We start from the raw sequence: 26,999 nt of genomic DNA on the forward strand, positions 1-26,999 counted from the left end.
GAATACCTGATATTGTTCCTTTTTGTGTATATTGTCTATAATTTCTTTCATCAGTGTTTTAATTTTCATCGTAAAAATCTTTTATTTCCTTAAATTTATTCCTAAGTATTTTACTTCTTTATAGTTATATGAATGGAATTGCTTTCTTCATTTTTTTTTATTTTGTATGTTGATCTTGTATTCTGCAACTTTACCAAAAAGATTAGAACTCTGAACAAATTGAGTAGAGTGATTAGGTGTTTCCATGTATAGAATCATACCATCTGCAAACATGAATCATTTACTTTCATTTCAAATGTGGGTGCCCTTTATTTCTTTCTCATAAGACTTTCAGTACCATATTAAGTAAAGAATGATGAAATCAGATATTCTAGTTTTACTCTCAATCTTACAGCAAATACTTCCAGTTTTTCTCCATTTAGTATGATGCTGGTTGTGCATTTTTCATATATAACCTTTAGTATTTTCAAATATGTTGCTTCGACACCTGATGTTCAAAAGTTTTATCCTCGAGCAGTATTTAATCCTATCAAATGCTTTCCCTTTCTTTCTTTTTGTTTCATTTTGTTTTGCAACAGGGTCTTGCTATGTAGTTCAAGCTGACCTGGGACTCGCTGTGTAGCCCAGGCTGATCTCAAATGCACAGCAATCTTCCTGCCTTGGTTTCCTGAGTGCTGGGATTATAGGTGTGCACAAATATGACTGGCCCAAATGCTTTTTCTACATATGTTGAGATGATTTTTTTCTTCATTCTGTTGAGAGGCTGAATTATCTTTGCATTCCTGGAATGAATATTGAATGTTTGTAATCTTTCTGATATTCTGTTAATTCAATCTGAAAGTATTTTACTGAAAATTTTTGCATTTATACTCATCAGGGAGTTGTATCAATTCCTTTCATTATATCTTTGTCTTTTTTTATAACAGGGTGTTGCTAGTCTCATAAGAAACAGTAGCAGAGTCCTTTTAGTTTTTTTAATTGTTTGGAATAGTTTAAGAAGAATTGAAATTACTATTTTAATGTCTTCTAGAATTGTGCAGTGAAGGCATCAAGTCCTGGACATTTTTTTTAGATGAGAGACTGAAGTAGTACTTCAATTTCACTCATTATTGGTCTGTTTAATTTTTTTTATTTCTTTTCTCAATTTTGTTAAGTTTTTATGTGTTCACAAATTTATGTACTGCTACTAGTGTTCCAGAATTTTAGCATATACTCCTTCATAGTAGTTTCCTTTGAACCTAGTATTTCTCTGCTATTAGTTGTCCTGTCACCTTTTTATCTAATTTTATATACAGACATCCTTTGTTTGATGAACAAGTTTTATTCCTTTGATAAGATCATCAAATAAATTGGTCCGTAAATGAGGAATTTTATATAGTATGTACATTGCAGTATTCAGAACAAAGAAATCATCAAAGAAAACTCCAGCTTGATGACAACTTTGCTTTTATTTGCATAAGTCTTACTTGCATTACCGTACTGTAATATACAGCAGAACATAGAATTACGGTACTGAAATAATGGGCAACATTTACAGTATTGTACTGTTGAAGAAGAAACCAAAAGGTAGTGCTGCCACTCACATTCCTGCATCATAAGTCGGAGCAGTGGGTTGTAAATCCAAACAGAGCTCCTTGATCGTAAGTCCAAATAGTCCTTAGACAGGTACATCATTGAACAAGAAATAGCTGTATTTGGGTCTTTTTTTTTCTTGATTACTCTAGCTAAATGTTTGTCAATTTTGATTATCCTTTCGAAAAAGAAATGTTTGGTTTCATCGATCTTTTATATCATTTTATTAATTTCAATTTTATTTATTTCTGCTCTGATCTTTATCATTTCTTTCTTTTTACTAATTTAGCATTTTCTTTGTTCTTGCTTTTTTCAGTCCTTGAAGTATATTGTTAGGTTACTTACTTGAAGTCTCTAATTTTATCTATGCGTTTATTGCTATAAACATCCCCTTCAGTAATGCTTTTTCTGTATCTCACCAATTTTGATATGTTGTGCTATCATTTTCATTTTTTCTATACTTTTATCCCTTTGAATGTCTTCAATTACTCATTGATCATGTAGGAGCCTGTTATTCAACTTCCATGTATTTGTATAATTTCCATTCTTCTTGTGGGTTCATGGTTTATTTCCATTGTACTCTGAGAAGATAAATGATCACTTCATTTTTTAAAAAATATGGAGGCTTAGTTGTGATCTAACATATGGTTGATCCAGGAGCATATGGTTGATCCAGGATCTAACATATGATTGTCTCTTGTGCTGATGAGACATGTATTGTGCTGCTGTTTGATGAAATGTTCTAGAAATGTTACATTCATTTATTCTGTAATATGGCTTAATTCGGACATTTCATTTTTTATTTTCTATCTGGATGATCTGTCCATTTGAGTAAAATACATTGTTGAAACCCTCAATTGTTGTTATATTAGAGTCCCTCTTCTCTCCTTTTATATCTAATAACATTTACTTTATATATTTGACAGTCCCATGTTGGGTACATGTATAATTATTATCTCTTCTTGCTGAATTGATTCTTTTATCCATCACTAATTACCTTTTTGTCTGTTTAAAGAATGCTTGCTCCCAGAATATAGCTACTCCAGCTTGCTCTTGGTTTTCATTGTCATGATGTACCATTTTCAGTCTATGTGTATCTTTACCTGTGAAGTGAGTTTCCTGAAGGCAGGTTATAGTGGTGGTTTTCTTTTTAGCCCATTCATCAGGTCTATGTCTTTTAATCCATTTATATTCAAAGTTATTATTTTTAGTTATTAACTTTCTCCTGTGATTTTCTTTTCTGCTTGTGTTATGTATTTTACTTATTTTTGTAACTTGGTAGTTTTCTGTCATACTGTATTTTGATACTTTATGTTTCAATTCCTCTAATGATGTTTATATATCCTCATGTTTTCAGGATGGTAGATATTATTCTTTTGTTTCTAGTGGAGGACTCCTTAAGTATTTCTTGCAAGGCTGGTCTGGTAGTGATTATTCATCTCAGTTTCTGTTTATAACAGTAGATTTCATTTTTGAAGGTTGAGCTTGCTAGATATATTGTTGTTTGATGGTCTTTGTTTTCCTATTTGTTGAATACATTATCACATTTTCATCTGGCTTGTAGAGTTTCTGGGGAAAAATCTGCTCTAAGAATAACAGACATTGTCATGATTTTTTCTTGTTGATTTTAGAAGTCTTTGTCTTTTCCTTTCAACTCTAATAGACCTTGGCAAAGATATATTTTGTGTGACTCTAGTTGGAGTTTTTGAGCTTTTATCTAAATGCTCATATCTCTGTGAATATTTAAGGAGTTTTCAGCCATTACTTCATGAAATAGATTTTCAATATTTTTTCTCTTCACCTTCTGGAATTCTCATATGTGAATATTTGTTCACTGAATAGTACCCAAAGTCATGTAATTTTCATTTAATTTAATACTTTTACCTTCCTTTCTTCCTGAATAAGTTAATTCAAAATACCTGTAGTAAGTTCAGAAACTCTCTATTCTGCCTGTTCTCGTCTTTTTTAGATTATTTCCATTCATTTTTTATTTCTCTAACTGAAATTTCTGCTTCCCAAATTTTTGATTTGTTCTTATAACCTTTCTTTATATTTTCATACCTGTACCCACATGTATATCACTGTTTCCTTAGGGTTATTATCTAAATTCTTTTTCAGGCATTTCATAGCTTTCCTTCAAACTGGGATCTATTTCTAGAGAATTATTTTCTCTTTTGGAGAGAGAATTACTTTTCCTTTATGGAGGAAAACCTTTTGTATATCTTGTGTCACTACATTGATGTTTGTGCATCTGGCCTCATGTTTACTTCTTATATCATTAGCCACAATGGAAATGCAAAGCAAATATGATACAATCTCACCCTAATTAAAATGTTACCCTTAATTTTTTTAAAACCCCAGCAAATTCTAGTAAGCATATTGAGTAACATTTTTGGTAGGAATGTAAATTAATATAGCCACTATGGAGAACAGTATGGAGGTTTCTCAAAACTACCTAAAAATACAGAGGAGTGGTTTGTGCGTATATTGTTTGACCAATTTTGCATTCCTATATTTTGTAATCTGAGCAACTACTTTGAAGATAACAATATGCAATGCATTAACCATTATCTATTTCCTATTACCTTGTTTTGAAATTCTGTATCATTTTTTATTTTTTTTTTCTCCTTAAAATAAAAGAAAAAAACTAGAAATACATCTTCCACATCACTCAGTTATCCCACTTCTGGGTAAACATGCAAAGCAAATGAAATCAGCATGCAGAAACACCCATGTTTATTGTGAAAGTACCCACCATATCTACCATACGGGAAGAGCCTAAGTGCCTATCAAAAAATGAATGGATGGGGGCTGGGGATTTAGCTCAGCGGCAAAAAGCGCCTGCCTGGCAAGTGCAATGTCGTGAGTTCGGTTCCCGGTACCGGAGAAAAGCAAAAAAAAAAAAAAAAAAAAAAAAAAAAAAAGAATGGATGGAGTTTATGCATTATATATTCAAAACAGAGTACTTTTCAGCCCTATAAAAGAATGAAATCCTGTCATTAACAGCTAAATTGATGGAATTGGAGGACATCATCATAAGTGAAATAAACTAGACCCAGAAAGACAAGAGCCAAGTATTCTCTCTCCAGTGTGGAAGATTAAACATAAAGTTGACCTGAAAATAGAAAAGTGATTAGAGGAGGTTGTGGGAGAAGGGAGGTTTGATCTGATCACATAATGTTCCTGTATGGAAATATCACATTGAACTCCTTTGGGGCTGGGGATTGAGCTCAGCGGCACAGCACCTGCCTGGCGAGCTCAAGGTCGTGAGTTCTATTCCTGGTACCAGAAAAAAAAAAAAAAAAGAGACATTGAGCTCCTTTAACAAGCACAATTAATATGTGTTAATGAAAAAAATGTAAAAGTAACATGAGTTTCCAGTAGGAACAAAAGGATAACTTCATGGCATGCACCTGCACCTCACTCCATAAGAACTGATTGTGACAGCTCCAGGAGACTTATGACAAGTGGCAGTCTCCAGGAAGTGGTCAGCATGGACAACAAAAGATCTGCTTCCTTTTGTATTTTCAAGTCTTAAATGCGCTTCACACTTTTTATCCTCATCTATAGCTCCTGTGGATTAAGTTACTGCCCATCTACACAGAGTTTCTCCTCTTTGCCTAGGGTGACTTTAGAAATGGAGAAAGAATTAGCCCTTTGTGCTGGGTTGGGAAGTAAACAGACTTGGCTCTAACATTTATATATAGTTCCTGGGTAAGCGTACAGATAGAGACATTCATATATCCAAAACAGTGAAGGAGTCCATCCAAGCCAAGCTACCTCTGCTCAGAAGGTGTCTCCAACCTACCACCTCTGCTTATGTCATACTCTTAAGTTTACAAGGCCAGATTCAAACACAGAGTTATTAAACAAACCAGAGTCCTGAGCCAGAATATGGAAACATTGAGAGAGCCAATCCTCTTAACTCTATGCCTTAGATTTCAAACTGTAGCTTACCTTTTTCTTACCAGTGAGCTCCATTCTACACTGCAGGGACCTCATGAACACACACAGCAAAGCCATTGAGTTTGGTACTCACCTCACACACAGCAAATTTTTGGTCCCCTTTCCTTGGGTTCCAGGCTAAGCATGTCAGCTTCATTACCTGCTCTTTGGAAATGGTTTCTAGTGGGGTCTGCTCAGGCCCGGAAAGTCAAACCAAGGTTGTTTGGGCAAAGAATTCTTAGGTTTTAGGACCCGAACTATGGTTTGAAGGGAAAATTGTATGGTCTCTGAGTGAACAGGTCTTTTGGGTCAGGAGTCTCCCTGGTTGAGTGAGCTCAGCTAGAAGTCAGAGACAAGACCCAGGACAGAGATGCCAGATCAATGGGTAATTATCCATGAAAGTGGGCAGTTTTATAATTCATCTTGACTCATTGTTCAACCATTAGCAAGCAATTTGATTGGTTTCATTCCCTGATACCCACCGAAAAGGGTCTTAGCGAATCATTGTGCACATTCATTCCTTATCTTCTCAGCAAGTTAGCCACTCAGAGGGAAAGCAAGGGAGAGCTGAAAGATTTGGTAGGTGCTCCTTTTCTTACTTTTATGATGGGATGGGGGAGGTGGCCAGATATAGAAATTGGAGACTAAGAGTTGGAATATGGCTCTACTTTTTCTCTGTCACAATATGATAATGTGCATAGTACCGCTAAGGTAGTCACCAGCATGTTTTTTATTGATGGTCTGTCTCTTTCCTAAAACGATTTGCAGCAGTATTACAATTCAGTTCATTTCAATTAATTTTCCCCTTTTAAATTTTGTTGCCACATTGAATTCAATTCCTGGAACCAAAAAAAAATTTTTTTAAATAAAAATAAATACCTTTTGTTACCATAAGATGTGCTCTCATACATGACATTTCATTTCTCTCTGATGTAATAGGTTGCATTGAAGAGTAATTTTCTAATTTCTAGTTTTTGCTTCAATAGTCAAGGACAACTTCACATATTCATTGGATAAATATACTATATAGAATACTTTTTAATGCATTAGAGAAAGTGTTAAATTCTGGGAATAGAATAATGAGCACAACAGACGTGACTTTATCCTCATTAAATTTACAGTCTCACAGCAAAAACAGGAAATATTATAGTCATCAATTTTAATAAATAGCTATAAAAGGAAAAACACAAAACTGAAGAAATGCACACTATACTGAGGCATGAGATTATTTCAAGTCATTGCTCAAAGATCAGTTTTTTTGTTTTGTTTTTTGGCTTTTTGAGACAGGGTCTCACTATGCAGTTCAGGCTGGCCTTGAGCTCACTTTGTAGCCCAGGCTGATCTCAAATTTGCAATGATCCTCCTGCCTCAGCCTCCCCAGTGCTGGGATCACAGGTATGCACCATCATGCCTGGCTCAAAGATCAGTTTTTAAAAGAATCCTTCCCTGACAGCTCCAATAAAAAAGCAATCATTCTACTATAACACCCTTATCATCTTATAAATTTTATTTTCTCATACACACATGCACACAAATATGTGTGCTTATACATATAATTGGCATGTTGGGTTTCTTTCCTCTGTATTCACATGTAAGTTCTATGATGATAGGGCCATTGCCTTTGTATTATCATAACTTTTATCCTTTTTTCTGGGACTAAAATAGTGCCTGGTACAGAATAGGTGCTCAAAAAAAATACTCATTGAATCAACAAGGTAATTAGGAAAAGGCTTTCTGAAAAGTAAACTAATCTGAGACCTAAACACGGAGCCAGGCAGGGAAGTGGGTGGGAAGAGGAGAACTTTCCAGGCAGACGAAACAGTAGAGGCAAAGGTCCTGAGGCTGGAATCCCCAAATCCTGGAATTATGTGTGTGTCAGTGGCTGAAGACGAGATTGGAGGCATGGGTAGGAAGACTGCGCTGTGTCTTACATGCACAGGGAAAGATTTCTATTGTGAATACACTGAAGAGAGGTACAAGCAAGGAAATGTGGTAATGCTCTTAGTTTAAACACTGTGCCTCTGGCTTCTCTGTGTAAAACAATTATTGGAGGAAAAGAAAGGAATAACCAGAGGGACCAGTCAGGAGACTTACAACAGGAATAATAATATTAGCCAATACTTATTGAGCACTTCTATTACATCCTGGTCTGGGCATTTTAAATAATCACTTTCAATTTTTAATTAATTGATATGTTCTCTCCATGTATTTCTAATTATTTCTTCTTATTCTTTTTATAGAACATAACTTATTTTTATCTTATTAGATATAGCAATTTTTTCATTACTTTAATATTTAATATTTTAATACATTGGCATTTAATGGGACTCCAGAGAGAATATTATAATTCTAAGGTATTCTTGATCTTATAAAAAAGAAAAGTTCCTATAAGTACAGGGGTTTGGCAGATATATGAAAAATATTTAAATTTTTAAAAAATTATTTCAATGAAAGGCATATTACATTAATCTCCTCCCCTATTTCTTCAAACACTCTAATCCCATCATTTTTACCACATCTGAAGCAGGCTGGAAGTCCCCTTGTGTCTTATTACATATGATGAAAAATAGGGTGAATGTTGCTGCCAGCTACCTTCCAAAGGAAAGGCAGGCTCATCAAAACATTACCAATTGTCTTAGTTACTTTTCTGTCATTGCTGAGACAAAACACCTGATGCCCAGAGTTAAGGAAGGAAAGGTTTGTTTAGCTGACAGTTGGTGGAGGTTTCAACCCATCTTCTGCTGGCTCCAAAGCAGGGTAGCACATGGCAGAGGGCAACAGTTCATGGCTCAGAAAGCAGTAAAAGCAACAAGAGCAAAAGAGGAGGAGCAACAGCAGCAGCAGCAAGTCTCTTTGCCTCCCTTATATTATATGCAGGCTACCCGCTTCAGGGTGGATGTAGCACTCATGCCCTTAATCCCAGCATTAGACCATGAATCAATCACATACTCTACAAGTCAGCCCCATGACTGCATGAGGCTTTGGGGACACATCTAGACACAAACCATAACACCAATATGTCTTCACCTATCTATTCACCATATCTGCCATCACGCAACTGCTACTCTTCCCCAAAGTCAAATGATCATGAAAGGTAAGCATTTGGAAGAGTTTAAAGACATTGAGGCAGCTACACAGCACAACTGAAGTCAGTCATGAAAGAGAACTTCCAGAACTGCTTCAGAAAGTGGCAAGAATGACAGCATAGTGTGTTTTTTGTGAGTGTTTTGGGGGATATTAACATCAAAGTTGTTTTCACTGAAATAAAGTTTTAAAATGTAAACATCCACCATATGTTTTGATCACATCTCAGTGAAAGTGTCACAGTGATTCTTGAAAGTGGTGTTTGGAGGAGCATAGTAATCTAGCAATGTGTAGGATCATCTGGGTTAAGGGATATTCTTAAAGACAGAATTCAGTTAGGACCTGGATATTAGAATGCAGCTTTAGATGAGAAATCCTTGACTAACATGACTGCAGTGGGAAATATGAAAGGAAAAGAAATACCAAAAATATGTTTAAACCCTGTAAAATATAAAATAGAAAGAATCAGACCTCTGAATGAAGATGTGAGAACCAGGAGAGGGAGGGATTCATGATGTCATCAAGGTTTTGGAAGAAGGATGAGGTGGACACTGTTAATACCACACACAGGTCTCTTCCCCTGGAATCTATCTCCCAGCTATGATGACATGAGTATTATCTGCTAAGATTCACACTTACACTCTTATCTGGAGAAATGCAGCCCAGGATTGTCCTAAGCACTCTCCCAAGTGCTGGGAGATTTCCCTTTTCCTCCTGGGGAGCTGATAGCTAATGACTGACTAATACACCTTTCATGATGCCTCTAGGTGAGCCAACTCTGCACCCTCCCAGGTCTTTTGGCTCTTTAGAGGACCAGATAAGAGGCTAGACTTCTACTTAAATTGCAGATTTGCTGAGCTGCTCCTCCTCAACTGTTTCCCTCACTTCCTTCCATATTTCTCCTTAGTAAGTCACTTACATCAGTATCCTTTTCTCAGTCCCTGCTTCTATGGAAACAGACATGAGATAGAAGAGTAGGCAAATATTAGAGCAAAAGACAGAGAAGAGAAAGTAAGAGGGGGAGTTAATTTGGACTTGTTTGATAGGTACTATCAATCTTTTCCCAACATAGTCTGAATTCTCTTGAATAACCTTCACCCAGGAAATGTACATCACATCTAGAGGAAGAAACTGCAAAGTATTGAAGAAGTAGGTATATATGAAGTACTTAGATCTTAAATTGACTTTCTCATGTCAGTTCTTTAACTGCAGAGACAAATGCTTGTTAAACTTGCCTTAAGTATGTTTTATTGGATGACCTAAATTTTAAAATCTAAATAATTTTCTAACAGGGAATGAAGAACCCATGAGCACCTAGGGATCAGCAAAATATCCCAAACAATTTTTCAAGTGTTTTACTTTTGGCAAAACTCAATTTAACTCATTTTGCAAGTGTTCTTCCCTTCAGCTTTTAAACCCTTGGGCATTTCAAAGGAAATTTAATCCATATGTTTCTTATTCATTTACATTTTAAGTCATAAAAATGTTATTTTTATAAGAGCTGTTTGATATCCAAGAAACTTTCTGAGCCTTTTTAAAAATCTCTTTAAAGTCTTGGTTGGAGCCAGGGAGCAGACATGGTGTGTGATACACCACCCGAAAATGTAATCCAGACAGACTCAGCCATAGACCAGCCTCAGAACAATGCTTACCAGATCCAGCCAAAACAAATTATGGCAATGAGATGATCGAGAAGGTTGGTCTGGACAATAGAGATTCCTTGAGACACACAGAAGATGGCAACAGCTAATGATAGCACGGACTAAAGCGGCTTCACTAGCATATCACTGCTCCTTTTGTGCATGTAAGGACTAGACCATATATTATAGCAAGTTGTCATTCCTGTCAGCTTTCAGCAGATCTGCAGACTTCTGCAGAACAGAGTTCCCTGTTGCCACCCAAACATTTTATATAAAGAAAAGTGTGCCTTTTCTCAGCATTATCACATCCAAGGGCTTTAAGTAATTTATTGCATATCCTTATTACAAAGCACTAGATGGGGCTTAAAATGACAATTTTAGTGTACATTTAATGATGTCAAAAATGTTCACAATATATTGCTAAATTATAGTGACAAACCTGTATATGGACATTGGGAGATTTTTTTTTTTGTTAAGAAACGGGAAGCACACAGCACTTGCCTGGCAAGTGCGAGGTCGTGAGTTCGATTCCCGGTACCAGAAAACAAAACAAAACAAAACAAACAAACAAGCAAAAAAATATATATAAGGGGCTGGGGATTTAGCTCAGCGGCACAGTGCTTGCCTGGAAAGCACCAGGTAGTGAGTTTGATTCCCAGTACCGGAAAAAAAAAAAAAAAAAAAAAAAGAAACGGGAAGGATCAAGGCATGCTTATATATACAGAGTCCACCGAAAAATGTATACATCAAGAAAAGAAAAATTTGTATGAATATTGTAATACTAAATGTATTTAGACATCAAGAGAATACAAGTTACCTTTGGACTCTGAAATTACAACAGGAGCTCAAAGTGGTGGCCATGAGCTTCCAGACATTTATTAGTTGGTGAACTGTTGAACTGTGTGTACATTTTTGGCAGGCTCTGTATATATATGTGTGTGTGTGTGTGTGTGTGTGTGTGTGTGTGTAAATTTTATATATTATATATGTAATCTAAAAAGTAATTCTAGTCTGTAGTATTGAGGTATTCTTATTTAGTTTTCTTGTTTGGTTATATTTCTAACTTTTCTGTAATATGCATTGTGTGGCCAGAAAATGTTTTCTGCACTTTAAAAACTGTACAGAAAATATTCCTGTACTATTGCAAGAAAGCAATGCCCTTCTAGTTTCTTCTGCTAGTGAACAATAGTGTGTGGGGTCCAAGCCGGAGGGGGTACTACAGCAAGCACTAGATGATCAAATCGTCTGAGAGTTGATGGAATGCAAGCCTCATCTGGAATGGCTGAATCTGTGGTGACCGTGCTTTCTGAACCCCAAATTGGTCACACAATTTAACACGTAGGGGGTGTGCAGTAGGATAGATTATTTTAAATCAGAACTGTTCTCAAAACTCTTGGACATATGGTTGTTCTGGCGATAGGGCACATTGCTTCAGAAAGGAAGAAAAATTCTACAGGCAATCTAAGGCATGCTCTCTGAAGGAAAAAAAAATCAGTGCTGGTAATCTATAAAACTGTAGCTGCTGGTACTGAATATCCACTGAACAAGAAAAACTCTTGATTCTCCCTCGTGTAAATGGAGACAGCATTTTAAATCCAAAAAACTATTACTTTCACATCTGTTGGCATCTAGTCAGTTTCTGTTTAAAGTATTCCGTGCACAAAATGTGCATGTCTGCCAATATTAATTATCTCCATAATTCTCCTGAAACCTGTAAAATAAATGCTTTCCCCTGGAGACCCACTTCCCCTAATATCATTAGCACCCTATTTCCTCTCTACTTTTCTACCATCCCCACCAATCTCAGTGGTGGTTCTGAATAACAAACATTTTCCTTCCTATTCATATGGATTCATTAGATCCTCTTTTCACAGAGATGGAATAAAGCAAAGCAGAGACATCCTTTTTGAGACCCATTAGTAGAAAAAAGTTAAATAATCTTAACATTTCTTTTAAAAAAAAAGGCTTTCACAACATTCAAATCAAAGTGAATAGGATACATGGGGAATTCATTTATCATATAAAATCAAGTTATTTCAAAACCCTGGAAACTCTTTCTGACTTAAAATTCTGCAATGAGTCTACTCAAATATATTGTGTTCTTACCTTTTGCAATGAATGAATTCATCCTAGATAGGCATTAAATATAAACTGTAAACTATAAAACTAAAAACTCAAAATGATAAAAAGTTAAACCAATCAGCTGTCACAGTTAATCACACTCTCCTACTGAATCCTTTATGCTCAATTCCTAAGAATACGAGCTCTCGGTTCCGTGTCCTGTGGGATAGAGCCCAAATGCAGGAAGAAGCTCTCTCCCAATGAAAAGCAGTTTGTTAAAATATTTGCAAGGACCCTAGTTATATACAGACATCATATGGAGGCAATGTCTGTTCCAAATCACACCTATGTAAATAAATTTCAGAAGTCCATCTTAGAGCAAAGCAATGCAATGTTTCACTGAGCTACTGATCTGAAAAATGGTAGAGGTGTGTGTGTGTGTGTGTGTGTGTGTGTGTGTGTGTGTGTGTGTGCAGAAAGGGAGACAGAGAGAAGGAGGTTATCACAAATGCAGGAAGAAGGGGAGGCTGATTTGCTCTTTTACATTATTTATCTTCTAGTGTTCTATTTTTGTCATCATGCCAAGAATTCTGGATTCAAATATCACCAAAACAATAGCACCTAAAATTAAATGGGATGTAAAATATTGACACATAGTGTAGGTGCTTAATAATTACCTAACCATATTTACTAATGATTTATTCATTTATTTAACCGAGAACGCAAAGACAAAAGACAATATCCCTGCCCTCACAGAAGTAACACTTGTAGTTAGACAAAGAAACCTACAAAAGTATGTATAGGGTGAGCTATACAAAACAAAGGAGACTAATTATGATATATAGATGAACGCTTTCTTAGCAAAGTTAGCTCTGGAGTTTTAAAGAATGATTAGCACTTAGTCAAACCCAGGATAAGGGGTGAATGGGTAAATAAAATTACCCAGAATTTTTTGGTCCAAGACCACCATGTCATTACCAGAGTTTACAAAATGATAGGCCTCCAGAAACATAAATACATTATATTTTAGAATAATCAATTAAAAGATTTTGGTTAAAAGGTCAATGCCTAATCCAAGAAAATAAATCTTTTTTCATCAGAAATCCACTGACTTTATAGTCTATTTCTGCTACTGAGCCATCTAAATTCAAACTCAGAGTTTTTAGAAAGCAAATGAGAACTGGGTAATATTTGAGAATACTATACTATTTTTTAAAGAGAATAAAAAAAAACAAAGTATCAACAATACAGACAAAAACCAAACAAAGCAAAAACAATAAAAATGATATAGGGTTTGAAAATAAAACGATAAGAATTAACAGTGGTTGTTATACTACATGTTGCTATCTTCAACAAAGTTGCTCAGATTACCAGATGTAAGAATGCAGGATTGATCAAACCATTAAAGAGAATTAAAAAAATAATAAAACATTAGAAATGATATCAGACAAGGTGGTAGGAATTTACCAATACTTATTATATTCCATATTGTTGTCTTCAAATTAGTTTTTCAGATTACCAGATATAATCATGTGAAATTGGTCAAAAAAAGTAAGCATTAACTGTTCCTTTCAACAGACCACTAGACTTCAGCAGTACAATTATCCCAGCAATATATATATATACCCTTCCTTCTTTCTTTTTCTTCTTTCTCTCATCCCTGTTGTTCCTTCCTTTGAGCAATTTCTTTCCTTTTCATAGTATCTATTGTACATTTTGGGTTTTATTTACTCTTTTGGGTTCTAACACTAGGGAGTATTTTTAAAAACAGATTTAAGCTTGAACCCCAGCTCCCCCATATAACTGTTGTGTGGTTGACCATATAAACTTTTCTGAGACTCAGTTTCCTTACCTCATTTAATAGTGGTAAAAAATTGCTTTCACGTGTAATAAAACTGTTGGGAGAATATAAATGAACAGGATGTATAAAGGTCCTAATGTAGTACTTGACACTGAGTATGTAATTCTTTCCCCCTTTTCCTGGAGTTGAGGTCTGAGCAGGGGAATAGAGCCTCAGCCCACCACACTGCAAGTACTGCTTATGTTCCAGCACCACTGAAACTGGCCTGGTCGGTCACATATAAGTAAGCCAACCCTCACGGAGGCTGATCATGTTCCTTTTTATCAGCTGCAAAACAAGTAGTGTTTAGTCATGGAATTTGAATTTTTTGTAGAGAGCTTGTCCTCACCATTTCATTTACACAATGGAGAGACACCTGTAGTGTAGCTGGTAGAGCAGAATTGTTACAGGAAATATCCCCCATGGTAATAAAGACACTTACAGTTAATGAGCTAATAAATATTGTCAAGTGACTTTTCCCTTGCCAAGTATTAAATCCTAAAGGGAGGGGGAAGGGAAGGATTAGAACTGCATATTTGCTATAGAGTTCATGTTCTGGGCTTCTTCTAGCTAACTTTTATTATAATTGACTATATTTTAGGTTTGTCAGCCCATTAATCCCCCCTAATGCCTAACACTGTGCATTCTCTAGGGCAGAAACCTCTTTCTTGCAGGCTGGTGTCTGGTAAAAAACAGTGTTCTTTTTCGTATCAGTAATAGCTCTTTGTAGGATTGCTTCTGCGAGAGCAACGGGTGGACATTGGTCTTCTCTGCTAGAAAATTAGCCCTTTTTCAGCCTTACTCCTTTCCATACATTGTCAGAAACACTTGCTCTCAATGCTTGCTAAAAATTCATGAGTTTAGAACTTCAATCCTGATACTGTGCTTCATGCCAGATGCCTGATCTGATCCAGTTCTACCCAGTCAGACTGACATAACAAGTTACCTTACTTCAACTTCTAATTACAGCCATTGTGATGGTTTCAAAAGATGTCCACAAATTCTTTGATACACCTTCCTTGAAAAGGTAGAGCCTCAATTCTCCTTACCTGGAGCCTGGGCTGAATTCAATCACTTCTAATGAACAGAATATAGTGAAAATGATGGTGTTAGACTTCCAAGATAGCCATTCTGGTCTCCTTTGGTTTTTTTTCTCTTGAACTGTGCACTTTGGGGAAATCAATGCCATGTAGTGAGCATCCTCAAGTGACCCTATAAAGAGATCCACATGAGTAGAAATATGGGCTTCCCACCAATAGCCTTGTGCAGCAGCCATCTTGAAAGTAGATCCTCAGGCCCCAATCAAGCCATCAGATTACTGGAATTCTGGGCTGACAGCTTTTTGTTACCTCATTAGAAACCTTAATCTAAAATTACCTAGCTAAGCTGCCTCCAAACTTTTGACAGAACCTACAAGATTAAAAATGCTTCCTCTATAAAGCCACTAAGTTTTGGGGGTAATTTGTTGTATAGCAAAAGGTAACCAGCTGGGTATGCTGATCCATGCCTGTTATCTGAGCACTCTGGGAGACTGAGACAGGAGGATAACATATTAATGAATTAGCAGAAACCTGTCTTAAAATTCAGTAGAGGTATGGGGCAGGGTTATAGCTCAGGGTGAAAACCCTGGATTCAACCTCAAGTACCACCAAAACAAATCTACAAAAAGGTTTAACATGTATGCCTGTTGGCTCTAGAACGCATAAGCATCCATTAGCCTCAGACATTATTCTGAGTCCTCCCTTGTCTATTTGTGGATTGCAGAAACATTTTGTTTTCAATGTTTTCATTTTTCCCAATGAAATGGTGACTTTCTCTTCACTCTTCCTGAAGCTATTTCAATGCTTGTCTCTAAAAATTAGCTAAAAACAGATTTAAGGCACTAGCCTTCATATACATGCCTGGGAAAGGGCACCATTCCACAGCAGAATGTTCTCCCTGCAGATGTTTGCTTTCCTTGCTTATTCTCACTCATCCTCTTCTCCTGGGACTTCCCTTGAGATGCGAGGCCCCGCCCACAAGGCAGGGATTGGCTGGGGGGTTGGGCGGGAGGAGGAACAGGGCCTAAGCTGAGAGAAAATGAACTGCCATTAGAATAGAGAAATGGAAACTAGTCAGTGAGGCCCAGGCAGCAAGCAAGAGAGGAATTAAAAGCTCACCTCCAGTTTCAGGTTCAAGTCAAAGACTTGGCTCATGGGAAAGTAAACAAGGAGATGAGAAAGAGGTGAGAAGGAATTTGTCATCTCCAGGGGCATCAGGACATTCTGAGTTCCCAATTCTACTGAAGGTATTTTCTTCTCTTTTGTGGGATTGCAGGCTCCTGACTTTCTTCAAGTTTCTGAATCATTGCACCTCCTCCACTGGATCGAAATGTTAGAATGTCCCAGGGTTCCTTCTTGGACCAACTTCTTTTTGTTAGGTGACATCATGTTGACCAACAACTTGAAATAAACCTGTATGGCTCTGATTCCATGTCTACATCTCTAGACTCTCTTCTAGACCTCAGATTTATAGATACAAAATCAGTCTTCATAGCTCCGCTGGGGTGTCTTAAAATTATATCAATCCTAAAATGATCCCAGAACAAACCTTAATTCCTATCGTAGAAGAAATTTGTTTTTTTCTGTTTTGTTGTGTTTTGGAGCTCTTTTTTTCTTATTTTATTTTTTGCTATCACAAGCACCTAAGCTCCGAACCTAGACGGTATCTCTAATGTTTCCCTCTGCTTTTACATCCACATTTATCTCATCAGTGACCCCGGTTAAAGTTCCTTCCAGAGCTCACCCTTTTCTCTCTCCTAGACCACTTCTGACACTAGCTCAGTGAATCTTCTTTCTTCCATTCTGCTTCCATGGTGCCTTTCCCTTTCCATAGCTAGCCATAAGTATCAAAAATAATGCAGCTCCTCTTCCACCACCTTTTTTACTCTGAGAACAAACTCCAGATTTCTGGTTCTGGCTTTAAAATGCCTACATAACTTCTGACTTCTCAGTTGCATGCTTCCTTTTTTCCTTCCAGACCCATGGACCATCTTTATGTTCCTCAGACACATCAGGGACCTTCTTGCCTCAGGACCTTTTACTTGGTGTGCCCTGTGCTAGAATTTTCTCCCTAACCTTCTATACCTGTGTGATAGTTTAGATCTGACATGTCTCCCAAAATTCTCATGTGTGTGGAAGGTGTGGGATTTTGAGGGCACTGTACCTATCAGTGGATGACAGTGTTGTTAGGAGGTGGGGCCAGGCTGAAGGTGCATCACAGAGGAGGGACCTGGGAAAGCTCATGTCCCTCCCAGCTCTTCCTTTCTATCTCTGCACTCCGGATACCATGGGAGGTTTCTCCTCTCCTGTACTCCTCTGCCATGGAGCCAGCCAACCATGGACTGAAATCTTCAGCCTCAATAAATCTCTCCTTTACATTGTGGGTGTGGGGGATTTCTTCCTAGTGACAGAAAAGTGACCAAGACAACCTGAACCTTTGACAGGAAATCCTCAGCTGCAACAAGACCTCCTCAGGTCATTCCCAGCCATCTCTCTGTTCAGCCTCTTCCCACATCACTTCATTTTGGCTCACTGCCCAACTTTGTCTTCATTTCTTAACTTTTCTCTTTTGTCATTTTTTATCTTTTAACTTCTATATCCCTACAACCTTGAACAATTCTTGGCACAGTGAATGTTCCTCATGTGAGGCTCAGTAATATTCCACAATTCTCCCCTCTATTAGATCGTTGGTTTCTGGCAGTATAAACTTGGAGTGAGCCAGAGTATGGGCCTGTCTGTGTACAGTGCTCCATTTCCAGAAGTGCTGTTGCAGGGCTGTGGAGGAGGCTGCTCTATGGCACATCAGCACGCACCCGCTGCGAGAGTGCAGTTTACGGCACTCACCGGCATAGAATGGGAAATTCTAGGAAGCAATGGGCAGCAGGGCACTTAACAGGGAAAAGAAGAGGACTACTGACAAAGCACACGCACACATCAATTAGCAGGTCATATACCTGCCCCAAGTGACACTAATTTGAGAAAGAGAAATAATCTTCCAGTGTTTCTTATAGCTGACTTCTGCCTTATGTCCAGCAAACCAAATTATCATTGTATGCATACAACCAACATCTATGTGTGTGAGGCACACACACTAATACCTGGAGGTTAAACTAAGAACTACACTGGAAACGATAAACAAATATATCTCTTATTTATGGTTTTGTTTGTACTTCTAGCTTCTAGGTAATTTATTCAATTTTAATCCACGCGTCCTCATTATGTATTATCAGCACCTGACAAAACTAAGCCTAATGTCATCAGTTTAAACTATAGCATGTAAAGGAAAAGCAATAGTCCTCTTTTCTTTACAGGGTTCCAGAGAGGTTCCATCACTCCCTTAAGATTCCATAAGTCCATAGCTGAGCTAAAGTCAAATGTATATGACAAGAATGTTCATTTACTCATTAACATATTAGAAGTGAAACTCCACTCTTAACGTAGTCACTTTGAAATAAAAAATAACTCGTTTAATGATGGAATCTGTTGTTTCTTCATGTATCAGATCACTCTGTGACATAGAATGTAGCCATACCTGCATACAATCATGGATCAGATGCCTTCTTGTGCTCGAATTTGATAGCTGCTAAGTCGGAGTGCTACTTAAGTCTCACTTTTTCCTTCTGCGACTTAGATTCTCCATCACAGAAAGAATTATTGAGTGACTGTAGCTTATGTTACACACCTACGGGCCACCTACAAGGGATCTTAATGTAAAGTATTTCCAGGAACTAGTCAGGAATTACAAATGGAAAAATACTTACATGGCGTACTCTTCCCAGTCATCGTTCCTGTAGCTCAGTTCTTTAAGGAACTGGCATTATTAACAAAAGCTAGAAAATATCAAGAAGATATAAAAAAAGTGCCAACTTGCTTAGGCGAGGCCTCTCTACCATACAGATGCTAGAAAGGTCAAATGCCAAATACAAATCTATTTTTGAATACTGGTAATACATTAGAGAACTTCAGTTTGCATAGTGTTAGTTTTAAAAGTTGTAAATGTCCAATAAAAGCTGCTTTGACACTAATGAAAAAGAAAGATGAGGGAAAGTGAAAGAAACGAGATTAAATAGCCCTCCTTATGCAGCACCATTAAGCTGACATGAAAATGGAAAGTGAACGCAAGAGATCCTTACTGAGCAGGAGAGATGGTGGTATCTGCTTCTGGAAGCTAGACTTTACTGTTGCCCATTACAGATGGAAGTGCCAAAATTTCCATCTAGAAGCAACTTACGTGCAACAATTCTGTTGAAAGCAGCAGCTCAGAGAGTCCTGAAATTACTTTTAGCAAGCACATTACTTTTACGGTTGTATATTTCTTTGGGTAATCTTTAAAGAGTGATAAAGTCTAGAGGGGCTAAAGCACCCCTTACACAACTAACTCCTTAGATCTGCCGCTGCAGCGTCAGACACATACCCTCTTGGATACATTTCATACTAGAGAAATAATAGTTGGTATAGAAGCAAATGAGATGAAAGAAAGCTCATTTCTATTGAAGCTGGAACAGACTTGGAAATCATTTGCTCTGTGGTCTGAAGGTCATATGAGGAGCTGAAGGAAATGTGGACAATTATTGAATCTAAGTATAGAAAAATAGGAGTTTTATGATAGTATTTTCACTGTTAGATATATTTGAAAATGTCAATAAAGAAAAGAGAAAAGAGACTGAAGAGAAAAGGAAGAAAGACTTTGAGCCCTGTGAAAAATATGATAGTTTTCCCCTGAGAGTAAAGAATGGCCACAGCAAAGGACTCTGTACTTTGTTCCTGCAATTGTGTCTAAGTAAACTAGGCCCACATTCTGACACAACCCATAACATGGGTCTTTCTCTTTTGATTAAATTGCCCCACAAACTGCATCAGCTCTGCAAAACAAGCAGCCTCTTTTGAGAAACTTAGCTCACATAAAATCTGGCTCTAACCAAAGGCAGAAACACAGACGTGCAGTCAGAATGGTTCAGGTGTTGCGTCCTCTGTCCATCTCTGTGCCACCAGAATGGAAAACCCAGAGCATCTGCCTCCCCACTGCTCAGCTGCACCCTTACAGTCATGTGGAGTCCTACTGTATGGATCCGAGTTGCAACCACTGGTAGATTTTTGTTTCTTCAAAATCTCTCATTACTCAGCAGATCCAGAATTCTATGTCATCTTTTCATACATGGAACGAATAACTTGTCTTCCCAGATGCTAAGTTCCAAAAGTGTATAGAGAAGAATGAAGGGAATTTGACTTCATATGTAAGCAGAGTTAACTGTTAGTGGATAGACCCTCTCACCTCCCAACTAAGGCCCTATCTTCTCTAGCCTGCTGAGTATTTATGTGGTCACAAACAGGATGAAAAATTCCTGGGAATGTTGATGACACCCCTTGGAAGTAATTTTTATGGGATCCACTCAATTCCCCCAGAGGTGCTGCATGCTGGAGATAAGATACAGATGGTGTCAAGAAAATAAAGATAAGATTAAGAGAAAAAGTCAGCAAAGCTAATGTACTGTATACCTGTATTGGCAGGTTTTTATACAACAAAACATCTGCAGATAACAAAGAAAGGCTAGGAAAACGCCATGACATTTGGGCTATCTGAATGCATGGAGATGAGTATACCTATTGATGGCATGGTAAGAAGCAGGTGGCAGAAAGACGATGCAGTATGGACAAAGTCCTGGACCACACACTTCGCATGTGTGAAGTGTGCACACATCATCCATTGGGTAAGTCAGATTTAGGCAAACATGTCCAGGTTCCTCGAGTTTTCCAGCTAGGTGAGGATGATGCGAATGGCAACCAGACGTGGTACCTACACAGACTCATTCATGCTCCAGTGAGACCTTACCTGCACTCAGGCTGGAAGTTGGGAAACCTGAAAATCTCAGCACTACCCCTTACTCTGGATAAGACCAGTACACACAGGACACCCAAAGTCCCCAGATTAGGGATTTAGAAGGATGAGAAAAGCCTTAGGCACAGTTTTCTGAGTCAGAAAAGTATGGTTCTGTGGGCCCCTCCTCGCATTTTTGGAGATTCTAGAACACTTCTTTCTTCCCATCCACTTTTTAAGAGCCCTCCACCACAAATACACGGGCTCATCTGCAACCTTTTGAGCCCTCGGTATGCCCAAATCCTACACCAAAATTCACCCTAAATTACTCTTTCCAGAAATGACCCTTACTCTAAAATTATGCTTTTCCCCAAAATAGCTTCCACATCTTCAACTATGGTGACCTCAGCTTGCTGTTAAGAGGGAAATGAACAGAATAAAATCACTTTTAGTACGATGTGAAGGTTAAAATTCTATCTCCCCAAGGGCTGATCTTTACTATCTTTTAATAGCCCAGTTTAACTCCAACTCTGGGTGGCATATCTGGCAATTTGGAGGGGATGCTTTGTGATGGAGATTTGTTTCCGTGGTCCTGACTGTCCAAAACCAGAGCTTCAGGTCCGCTTCCCACATGGAAAGCCAGCTGCAGCACAAAGAGGACAGAAACACTCTTAGGGCTTTCTAACTCACTCTCCTCATGAGAGAGGAGGCAGTTTCTGCTGCTGAATCTGCTCTACGGTTTATGATGAGCTCTGGGCCCATCCCCCTATGCATGAAGGGCTTCCCAGCTCTGCCTTGACCATTTACCAACCCTGGAACCCAGCACATTCAGCCAGGGACTCATGAAAACCCAGCTCCCTCACAGAAGCCACCTCCTACCTCAGACCTCCCACCCAGCTTTCTAAATTCCTCGCTGGCTTCCCCAGGTAACCAGGCATTCCATAGATGTTCCAGAGAGTTTTGTCCAGACTCTAGCATCTCTTCTCTTAGGCTCTCACTAGGTCCAGCTCCTACCCTCTTCTTTGATTCTTGTAGCTATCCAAGCAGGTCTTCCTAGGAGGCTTTGGGTTACAAGACCCTATCACTGGTGTGCTGAATTCCTTATCATCTTCTTGGATGCAGCCCTGACAGAGCCATCTCTGGCTCAAACCCCAGCGGTTGGCCTCCCCTGAGTAGACAATTTATCTTTTGAGAGCTGTAGCTCCAGACCCCCTCAAAGCCTCATGTTCAGTGTCTGCGGGTGAACCTAGCCTATCCCAGTGGCTGTTCCTGCAGTATTGCCTCATAAGCAGTTGGCCACCAAGGTTCATCCTCCCCTGGGAGAGGCCTAACCCTAGCAGTCTCACCACCAGTAAAGGGACTATGACCAACATCTCACTAAAATAGGAGGTTCGGGAGTCTGTTTGTTTCTCCCGTTTCAAGAAAATAGATGAAGATAATCTCAAGGGGTAACAGGAATCTTATCAGCCAAAGAGAACTCAAGGAAACCTCAGCTGTTTTGCAGGCTCGTTTGTTTACTTTCTGTGCAGTCACCCTGATAGCCCCCACTGGGTTCACTTCCCTTCCTTGTAAACAACTGGCTCTAATTAAACTGTGTTGGATAAAAGTATATAACCTTGGAAAGTCCATAAAAAATGGCTCCACTCTTAAGACTTCAAAAAGCACGTGATTCTTTTGTCAGGTCCTGGACAAGGTTAATTTATGTCATCGCTATCTTACTCTGAAGGACTCTGGTTACTTCACATCTGTTCTCTGTCTAATCTTTGTATGAACATTGTGGTGGTCTTGGCAGCTTTGTGCATCTAGTGGTCTCTTAACTGTTTCCTGCCCAAAATGTCCAGCCTTTCGGACCTGATTTTTCTCTCCCTCTTTGCTTTCACAAATGCACGGAGTTTCCTCTTAGGCTGTGTCCAGGTGGCTGCAAGCACTCTGACTTCATCACAGAGGAGCTGACCTGCTCCCATGCTGGGTGACTGGAAGGAGGAACAGAGAACTTTTATCCGTGGGTAAGGCAGTTTTGCTCCCACTTGAAAAATGGAGAGAAAAGATGATAGGAGATGGGGAATTGTGCAGGGAAATATATATGGAAGAGAACACGTTTGTCAATCTATGGTTGTAATTAGAATTTTTTTAAAAAAACTAAAATGTGAAAGCACATTAAGCTAATGAAGGAATTCTTTTGTAAAACAAAAAGGTTTTCTTTAACAGGGTGTGCAAATGTGTGTGCAAATGTGTGTGCATATGTGGGTTGAGGGCTGGTTATTTCAAACGTACTCTTTTAAGTTGCCATCGAAACAGTTTAAAACTAGTGGTATAATGCACAGTCAAAAGTACGGCATTACTCATTTCCACCTATGTGACTGTGAGCATGTCCAATACCTTCTGAGTCTTTTCTTCTCATCTGAAAATTGAGAATAGTATGTGCCCTACTCACCTCATAGGGGTAGTATGCTGATATATGTGTGAGCTGTATTCCAAAGCTCTATATCAATGGAACCCATTCCAAGGCCAGAAAGGGCTCCACAGAGGATCCTCAGGGATGTCACTGGACCACGTCAGGGAGGAGGCACTGAGCCCAGGCTGGTTTCAGGGCCAACACAAGTTACTTCCTTTATACAACAGTATTTACGGGATGCCTACTGCGCATTTTAGGGGCTAGGGACTATTTTAGTGGCTGGGGACAAACAGACAAAACTCTTTGCCTTCATTCTAGTGGAGGGAGGCAAACTTAAAAGGAAAAAAGATAGCATGGGATACAATGTTAAATTCTATGGAAAGTACCTGAGTAGGCTAATGCATCTGTTACTGATTTTATCTAAGGTCCTGTTAGGTATTTTTCAGCAACTTTTAGTGGCTACAGTTGTTAGCAAATCACTATATGATTGGGCTATTTTGGAACAATGTGCCGTGCAAGGTACCAAAGATGCTTTTTGTAAAGGACAAACTCACAATGCTGTCTTTTTATTAGGAATTCCATGGGATAATCAATCATGGTCATGGCTCAGTTTTAATAAAAAAAAAAAATAGGCTCTAAATTAACATGGAGGCTTTTTTGTAGAGGACAGAGTAAACATGTGGAATTTATTACCTGAACTAGTTGTAAAAGCCAAAATATAAACACATTCAAGACAGGTTTAGATAAATAGTACATATGTAATAAATGGATAAGGGCACCGAAGATTTTTAAAGATGTTATACAAACTATGCTAAGGGGGCCCTAAAAAACTGTGGGTATGCACAGCACCTGTCAGCTAATCCACCTCCATCGTCACCCATACTATACAACTACAGAATTATGACCGAAGTCCCACACCCCAGGCTTTGGTGGGTTATTTTTAAGCAGCAATGTCCAAATCAGCAATGGCAAAAGTGGGTCATAGATCACCTGCAGTGGAACAGCCAGTGGGGGAAGGCTGGGAGGCCTGGGAGTTCATCCTAGCTTCTAGTTTTAATAATTCAGCTAACATTTTGAAAGCTAACTTTTCTCTTTGTAAAACCAGTTAGTCTCCTTGAACTCTGAGGCCCTACTCAGAAAAGGGAGACAAAACCAGAAAAACCCTGCTATGAGACTGTGTTCAGAACTGCTACCCTCCCTTATTTGGGGTGAACCCAGGAGGCTGCTGCCGCAATATTTTATGAGGGAACCATGTGCTTGTGAATAACCTTGATCTTGATCTGACCTTCAGTTTTCTAAACAGAGTTGAATTTGCCAGCACATGGAAAGTGTGCTTTTCCAAGGAAGTGTGTATTAAGTGACCCCTAAAATAATTTACTGAAAATTCAATATTCCCCATGGTCAAATCAAGGCCAGACACTATGGTATCTTTACCAGCTTTGTGCGATGCCTGTTTATGTAAATAAAGGTGAGGGGGGATGCTATTCTGCAACACAGCAAATGTATAAAACTCGTCACTAGCTACATTACCGATGTTGAATTTTAAATACAATTTTAGATATAATATTTTCTTCCTCCCTCTTCAAAATGTCACCTTCTAAGCTCAGGGTACAACTCAGTGCTAGAGCACTTGCCTAACGTGTACCAGGCCCTGGTCCCAGTGCCCAGCACTGCAAGATAATAAAAAATTCCACCCTCTGTCTTGAGTTTCCTCCTCACCACACAAGCCTGCTACCTTTCTCATTTTGAATTGTATTTTTCTAAGTATTACCATGCCTCTTACTTTGTATGTATCAATTCAGATTTTTCCACTTCTCTTTGCAAAGAGTTCATGGTAAATTAAGCAAAGAAAGAAAGACAGGTGGGAGAAAGGGAGAAAGATGGAAAAGAAGAGAACTTATAATCTTTAATCATTATCCTTGCCATATTTCAATATGTAAATTGTTATGCATTGGATTGTGTACTCCCCCCAAAAAAGATATATTGAAATATTAACCACCAATACTGCGGAATGTGCACAGAATGTAGCCTTGTTTTGAAATCAAGATGTTCTAGTTTAATTAAAGCTCCAGTCAAGCTGAAATACTACAGCGTCCAATCCAACTAGTATCACCCTTTGAAAGAAACTTGAGTTTCTATATATGGTATATTTCATGGCTTTGGAGTCCTGTGTGTGTGTCACTCAGGTATGGCCTGCGTGAAGATGGGCTCCATGCATGGAGGAAGTGTGATTAAGTCTTGTTTGTGCTATGCACAGAAAGCTTTATCTGATATAGCAACAGAAGCACAATAACAAAAGATAGAGATGAAGGAATATTGATAGCATCAGTTCAAGGAGCGTCCTGGTTGGTAAAATTCAGCAGAGAAACTGTTAGAAACCAGGCTTTTCTTTGATGGAATTTTTATTGTCATTACTCATTCAATATCATTATTGATCTGGTCAGATTTTCTATAGCTTCAGTATTTAATCTGGATAGGTTGTGTTTCTAGCTTACCTGTTTCTTAGTTATCCAGTTTTCTCAGATATAATCATCCATAGCAGTTTCATCTGATCCTTTGTATTTATGTGGTATTCATTGTAACATTCTTTTATTTGTAATTTTAGTGATTTGATTGAGCCTTCTCTCTAGTTAGTAAATTTTGTTTCTTTTCACAAAACCGTCTTGTTTTTCTCTTCTTCTGTTTCTCTCTTGGTTTTTCTTATTTTCTTCCTTGTAATTTATTTTTTTGTTTTTTTTTTGGTTTTTCTCCGGTACCGGGAACCGAACTCACAACCTTGCGCTTGCCAGGCAGGCGCTTTTGCCGCTGAGCTAAATCCCCAGCCCCCTCTTCCTTGTAATTTAAAGCATATTTTTTGTTCCTTGAGTGGAAACTACCACAGTGTGCTCATCTCTATCTTTGTTGTTGTACATCTCTTGCTCAATATTTTCCATCAGACTTGTTTTGTGACCAACCATATGATGTATCCTGGACAGTGTTCCACATGCCCTGGAGAATATTCTGTCTATATGGTCCATTATGTCTAAAGTATAGTTCAAATCCAGTGTTTGTCAGTATTCTGTCCTGATGATCTACCCTTTCTGAGAACTGGGTATTGACATCCCCTGTTATTGTATTGCTATCTGTCTCTTCAGAACCGCTCATATTTGCTTTATATGTTTAGGTGCTATGATGTTATGTGCACATGTATTTATAATTGTATCCTCCATAAACTGACAATAATGTCTCTTTAAAGCTTTATATATAACATTTCTCTTATTTAGGTGTATCTCTCCCTGCTGTCTTTCAGTTTTACTTTTCATGGAAGATCTTTCTGCATCCCATCATTTTCAGCCTGCGTGTCCATCAAGATAAAAGGAATCTCCTGTGTGCAACATATAGTGAATTTTTTTTAAAATTCCTACCAATCATTCTATTTTTTGGACAATGCAATCCATTTACATTCAGAGCTACTATAGTACGTAATATTACTTACTGCTAATTTGTGAAATACTTCCTCATATTTTATAGATTCTTGTTCCTTTGTTTTCTTTGTGATTTCATGGTTTTTCTGTAGTAATATGCTTTGATTCCTTTGTATTTTCATATCTACTGTAAACGTTTGCTT

This window comes from Chinchilla lanigera, unplaced genomic scaffold, assembly GCF_000276665.1.
Source record: "Chinchilla lanigera isolate Chin_1 unplaced genomic scaffold, ChiLan1.0 scaffold00062, whole genome shotgun sequence".
In the NCBI taxonomy this organism is placed as follows: Eukaryota; Metazoa; Chordata; class Mammalia; order Rodentia; family Chinchillidae; genus Chinchilla; species Chinchilla lanigera.